Genomic DNA, 6478 nt, shown 5'->3' with positions numbered 1-6478 from the left:
CTCTAGCTCCTTCTTTTTTTATGAAACTGCCACTGACCACCTGCAAGTGGCACCAGCAAGATCTTAGCCTCGGGCCTTAGCCCAGGGGGTCTGAGTACGGGGTCTGAGGGGACAGCCACTAGGAACTTCTTTCCCTTGCCCCAAGATGACTGGGAATTCTCCTCTGCCTTGGAAGACTCCTGGGTCAATGTTTGCAGGAATCAAAAAGAAAAATCTTCCCGAGGTGAGTAGAGGGGGTCCGAGTCCCCTGGTAAGTGAGTGATGTTGAGATGTTGCCCCATTCACTGAGACCTGATTTCGTCTTTGTGGCCACTTGTCTGTCTTGTTTACTTTGGTGTGTTTTCTGTTCTATGTTTTCTGAGGTAGGGAAGTTCTGGGTGACAGTGGCAGGCTCACTCAGCAAACTCTGGATTCAGCTTGAGAACAGCACAGATTTCTGGGGGCCCATTAGTCCCCAACTCAGCCTTTGGTTGTTGTTTTGTCTAGTTCCGTTTTAGAATTGGTACCAGTTTTAAATGTGAATCCTTGGTTTTTGTGTTTATCAGTGTTTTTGATATTTATTTGAACATCTCTGGGGGAATTAAAGTCTCAGCCTCCGGCTGGGCTTGGTCACAGACCTGCTAAGTCTCCCTCCCCCCTTCTTTTGTTACCAAGCAGCCAAGAGGAGTGGCATGGACAAGCCTCAGGTGCACCTTCTCCTGGTGGAGGCTGCTGGAGAGGTTAGGGTGTAGATAGCAGTGAGCCTGGTCTGGACTTTCAGCTGCTCCAGACAGCTTAACAATTTGTAAAGTGCTTTTGTCAAAATTGGGTAAAAATCAGGCCCGTTCAATTTCAGGTGACCCCCTCACCCAGCCCTCCTCCAACAGAAGGGATTCAAAAGACTGATTAGTGAAATACCTTGCTAAACAAGCAAGCCCTGGAAAAATGAAGCTCAACAAAGGTACTTCGTTTAAAAGAAATATTGTCTTAAAATTTTTTTAAAAACTTTAGAAAATGTACGTACAACTGATTTTGATTTTTTGTGTGCTTTAAGATCTGTGTGAGTGTTTTGTATGTGTTTATGAACATGTTCAAGATAAGAGTTGTCAGCATGCTGTAACAATGGGTGAGTTTAAGTTTAAAATTCAAAAGGTTATGAGGTTTGGACATTACCAAAAATTTTAAGGAATCTTCACATTGTTTTTAACGGCTTTTTAAGGATTCTTTAACTTAAAAAATAGAAAATCTGGTGTTGAGTTCTAATTTTATTCCCTTGTGGTCAGAGAGAATGCAAGGTTTCTGAATTTGGACAAGTTTGCTTTGTGGCCTAAAATGTGGTCTATTTTAGAAAATGTTCCATGTGCTGTTGAGAAAAACGTGTATTCTTGTGGAGAGCTGCGGGACCCACGACCAAAGACGGCCAGGCAGTAAGGAGTGGCCACAAAAGCAACATTGTAGCTCCTTGGTAAGATGGCGCTGGCTCCCGCCTTCTGTCTTCCCGGTGACAAGTGCTCTCTGTAAAAAAAACTCCTTATATGGCTATGACTTGGTTCCTAGTTTGCTTCCGTGTTTGCGACCCTATCGGTATATGCCACGTGGTGCTTCAGGATTGGCCATCCAGGAGACTTATAACCAGAGCGCGGGGGGGGGGGGGGGGGGGGGCGGGGGGACAGAGAAGCAGGAAGAAGCGGGCAGAAGAAGCAGGAGAGAAGATGTTGTAAAAGGTCCTGAATAAACCGCATTGAGAAGAATCCCGGGTCGCGTCTTCCTTGCTGGTCGAGGTGGTTGCGACATATTCTTATGCTGCTGGGTGAAATTTTCGGCAGATGTCTGTTAAATCTAGTTGATCTTTGCAGTTGTTTAGATCTGCGGTTTCTTTGTTGAGTTTTTGCTGAGTTGATCTATCTAGTTGGGAAAGTGGTGTGTTAAAATCCCCAACAATTAATGTCTTTGGATCTATGTAGGATTTGAAGGAAAGTAGTGTTTCTTGGATAAATTTGGGTGCTCCGTTGTTTGGTGAATAGATATTTAGAATTGTAATATCCTCCTGAAGGAGAGATCCCTCAATTAGTATGTAGTGACATTCTTTGTCTCTTCTCACGAATTTTAATTTGAAGTCTATTTTATCTGATATTAGGATTGCAATTCCTGCCTGTTTGTGGGGGCCATATCACCTTGCACCAGAATCAACTCCAAATGGATAAAAGACCTCGAGTCAAAGCAGACACTCTGAAAACATTACAGGATGGAATAGGAGAAACGCTAGGTCTCCTTGGCACAGGCTGAAAATTTTTTAATAGAGACCCAGAAACACAACAAATCAAAGAAAGGTTGGACAAATGAGATTGCATGAAGTTAGAGAGCTTCTGCATGGCAAAGGACATAGCTAGCAAGATCAATAGAAAGCCTACGGATTGGGAGATCTTCACTAGCCATACAATGGACAAGGGTCTCATATCTAATATATACTTAGAACTCAAAAAATTAAATCCCCCGACAACAAATCCTCAAAGAAACAACTGCCCAATAACTAAGTGGGCTAAAGACTTAAAGAGAAACTTCTCTGAAGAGGAAAGAAGGATGGCCAATCAACACATGAAGAAATGCTCAACCTCTCTAGCCATAAAAGAAATGCAAATCAAAACAACATTGAGATACCACCTCACTCCAGTTAGAATGGCTGAAATCAAGAACTCTAAAAACAACAGATGCTGGAGGGGATGTGGAAAGAAGGGAACCTTACTGCATTGTTGGTGGTCATGTAAAGTTGTTCAACCACTTTGGAAAGTAGTATGGAGGTTCGTCCAAAGACTCCACATAGAGCTCCCATATGACCCAGCAATCACACTTTTGGGCATTTACTCAAAAGTATACAAACAAGACCACCAGCACGACTATGTTTATTGGAGCACTATTTACTATAGCTAAGTTATGGAACCAACCCAGATGCCCCTCAGTAGATGAATGGGTCAAGAAAATGTGGTATATATACACAATGGAATTCTATGACTCCATCAGAAAGAATGACATTGCCCCATTTGTTAGGAAGTTGAAAGACTTGGAAAAAATTATATTAAGTGAAGTAAGCGAAGCCCAAAGAAACATAGGTCCCATGGTTTCCCTTATTTGCAATATCTAGTATATGTCTGAGTCAAGCAGAAAAGGTCAGATCAGGTGATGTTAGGAAAATGAACTCTAAGATATGTATTCAAATGTGTTTTTTTCTTTCATGCATTTGTTTCTAATGCATTTATAAGATTATTTCTTTGTTGCTTTGTATGTCCCTCCCCCACAGTATAACCCCTGCTTTCACTGTATTTGATGTCGGTATAATTTGTGGAGGGGAAGGGGAAAAACAAGTCGTTTAAATAAGGATACAGGTGGACCCGTTGCAACAATGAAAAGTACAAGCTTTCATGTGGAAAACCAACTTTACAACTTTGTTGAGGGGGGGAGGGGCGGGAAGGATTGGGTGGGGGGGTGGGGGGAGGCTGGGAAGGGATGGAAAGGGGAAACAAAGGAGGAGGCTACAATGCTTGATAAGAAATGTACTCATTATCTTGCCCATCTAATTGTAACCCCTCTGTACAGTATTTTCACAATAAAAATAAATAAAAATTAAAAAATTAGAAATCTGGTATTTTAAAATCTAATATTTTAAAATGCATAAGGCTGTTTATACTGTAATCAAGATATCTGGGTTAACACAAATACATTGGCTGTTTGGAATTTAGTTCCTTGGCTAAAATTTGGGGATAAATATTAGAAATTTAAGTGTAAAGGTTAGTTTAACACTGTCAAAGATGTTACCTGTTCTTTCTGTCTAAAACTGTGTATTTCATTCGAGAACCAAGAGATAAGAAAAGGGAAAACTTAGAAACCAACAGAAGACCTGTCTTTAGGGGTGAGGAGTGAACAGGCAGAAGCGCAGTTCAGCTGGTCATGTATGGTGGGACAGGATCTGAGGAAGTCCACAGATAATGGGACAGGCCCTGGGAGGAGTCCATGCATGGTGAAAGGGGGCAAACTGGCACAAAGGCAGTTCACCTAACACTAAAGAGTTGGCTTAGGTACGTGCCCATTCCATAGGAGGGGCCAAGTGGCCCATCTTTGTTCTGTCCCTTTTCCCTACAGATTGACACTGGAAACATGATTGTTAAAATGAGTGATGTGATGGTCTGATTAGTATTGCTAAAACTGCCCCTTGGACTTAAAAAGAGGGTTAAAAAGTTTATTTGTATAATGTGATTTGCTTTCAATGATGTTCTACAAGTAGTATATGTTTCTAAAAGTCCTAAGGGTGTTATGTCTAGCTTCTTGGTACAGTGATGGTGATTGTAATTCTTGCATTAAGGAAAAATTGACATTTAAGTTTAAAAGTTTTAGTGTGTATCTGTTTTAAAACAAGCAGCCAAGAGACAATGAATGACACTTTGCCTCAAGATTTTAAGAGATTTTTTAAAATGCAACTAAAAACTAATGTATAGAATATTAAAAAGGAGATTAATAGGAGGCTTAAAAATTAGGAATGGATTTTTGGATATAAAGTTTAAGAGTAAAATTGTTCTTAATATTTGCCTCAAAGTGCACAAAGGAAAAATTAGGATTACCAAAATAATTGCTATTCTAGTTTGCTCTTATAGGTTTTTTTTAAAACAGTTTCCAGCAAGCCCAGAGCAAAGTACAAAGGATTCTTACAAGTTTGTTAGATGTAATTTTGGCTTTTATAAGTTCCAGGTAAGAGCATGCTTAAAAGCTACTTCTATGTTGACCACCTTGTTGCTTTTAATTGGAATAAAGTGGCCTTCTATAAGACTCATTGATCTGCAAACTGGTTCGAAGCCAGCAGAGGGAAGAAAAAGGTCCCTGTGAGACTGTCACCTCTAATCATCCAGCAGAGTGCTGAACGAGCAAGCAGAGTTGCTTTGGGACTCAAAGTGGCAGAGTGCTAACCTTGAGCTGTAGAGCTGAGGGACAGCACTCAGGCCCTGAGTTCAAGTTCAGCGACCAACTAAGGGAAATGCCAATGAGGCATTTTTTCCAGTGTGGAGAAGACACTCCTGGAACGAAAGCAATGGTGGAGCATCCAGAGGTAGTAAGCCACTGCTTGGATGGCATAAATGTCGGATCCTAGAGTCATTTGTGCATGGCCCTTCAAGAATTGATCAGAGCCAGGAGGTCATGCGAAGACAGTTTGTAAGCATGCCTAATGTCCATGACTATTTACCTCGTAAGGGACAGGAACTTGCCATCCTGTGACAGTAGTAAAAAGCTAAAGTTATAAAATGTGGGGGATAGTTTAAATCCCAACCCTTGTATGTGCCAAAAATTCTAATTGGCAATAATTTTTGAGCTGACACCAGCTACATGAAATTCATCTCCATAGGAAAAAGTTTGTAAACCTGTAAGTGTGTTTCTATTGATATCTCTCTGAAGGTCTGCATAGGTAACTGGGGCATCATTAGAGACCACATTCCTAAGCCATCCAGAAAGATGCTTTTGCAAACCAGAAGGCTAAACAAGCTACAGTGCTGTAGCCAGAGAAATGGTTTGTGCATTTGCCAAAAGTTAAAATATTGTTCTTTGTAAAATAGGCTAAGGTTATAGGTTCCTGGCTAGGTAGGATCAACACCCCTGAGTCAGCTTAAAGAAGTTACAGAAGATGAATATTCACCCATCTTCCGCTTTTAAGAACAAGGGACCAGAGTCACTTTAAAAAGTTGTGTCCAAATAGACAGAAGGAAAAGGCATGGGAAATAGTACAGGCCTGAGCCCTCTATATCTGCCTAGAAAATCAGCCTTATTAAAAGAACTATCTAGTTTAAAAAGTTGTCATCTTGGTAAATTGTCGTGGGCTATTGTCTAAATAGTCTTAAAAACTAGTGGGGTCACAGCCTGCCTAGCCTATGCAATGTATCCTTAACCAGTCTGTGTAGGAATTTGCAGCCCAGCAGGAGGTGTGACAGTCCCTTGAAGCCACTGAAAGACCCTGCTGCTGCTGCTACAGCTTGACAGTCCCCTGGAAGAAATCTACATTGTTACCCTGACCACCTCCACTGTGAAAAAAGTAGAGTGAACTGCCTGATTCCATCACCTGAGACTGCATCCTGGTTGAAAGCTGCTAAAACTGAGATCTTGTGGTTCATTCTTTTGGGTGATATCCAGAAACCTTCTCTATTCCCACAGTGGATATTGGGGGCAAGGATATCACTGGCTTGCTTGCCTTAGGCACTTCAGTGCATAGTGACTGAAAATCCACTCTATAGTCACAGCCAAGTTTGGCTCTGGTATGGTAATAACCTGAGTTTGTTTTCAATACAGGTAGTAATGAGACCCAGCCCTGCTCTTAGCCTTAAAATCTAGCAAGTTTCTGCATCCCAGTGGTGACTTGAGGCTGCTCTGAGATAACTTGGTTCTGCAAGCCAAAGGAAAAATGGGCATTTTAAAACTCTAGCCACAAAGAAGTTCAAGGAATTGCAAACAAGAGGAGGGTAGTAAA

General features: G+C 41.3%; 1 long non-coding RNA gene across 1 annotated transcript; it reads left to right on the top strand.

Annotated features, from left to right (window-relative positions):
• Nucleotides 1–846: 846 nt before the first annotated feature.
• Nucleotides 847–3404, top strand: LOC138818408 (uncharacterized). Its single transcript, XR_011369114.1, has 3 exons — nucleotides 847–940; nucleotides 1328–1444; nucleotides 2117–3404. It is a non-coding gene; the product is annotated as an uncharacterized lncRNA (long non-coding RNA).
• The last annotated feature ends 3074 nt before the right edge of the window (nucleotides 3405–6478 follow it).

The sequence above is a fragment of the Dipodomys merriami genome, unplaced genomic scaffold (assembly GCF_024711535.1).
Source record: "Dipodomys merriami isolate MVZ:Mamm:240054 unplaced genomic scaffold, mDipMer1.0.p SCAF_754, whole genome shotgun sequence".
NCBI classification, from domain to species: Eukaryota; Metazoa; Chordata; class Mammalia; order Rodentia; family Heteromyidae; genus Dipodomys; species Dipodomys merriami.
Note: the sequence above shows the minus strand (reverse complement) of the source record. Positions and strands in the feature narration are given on the sequence as shown.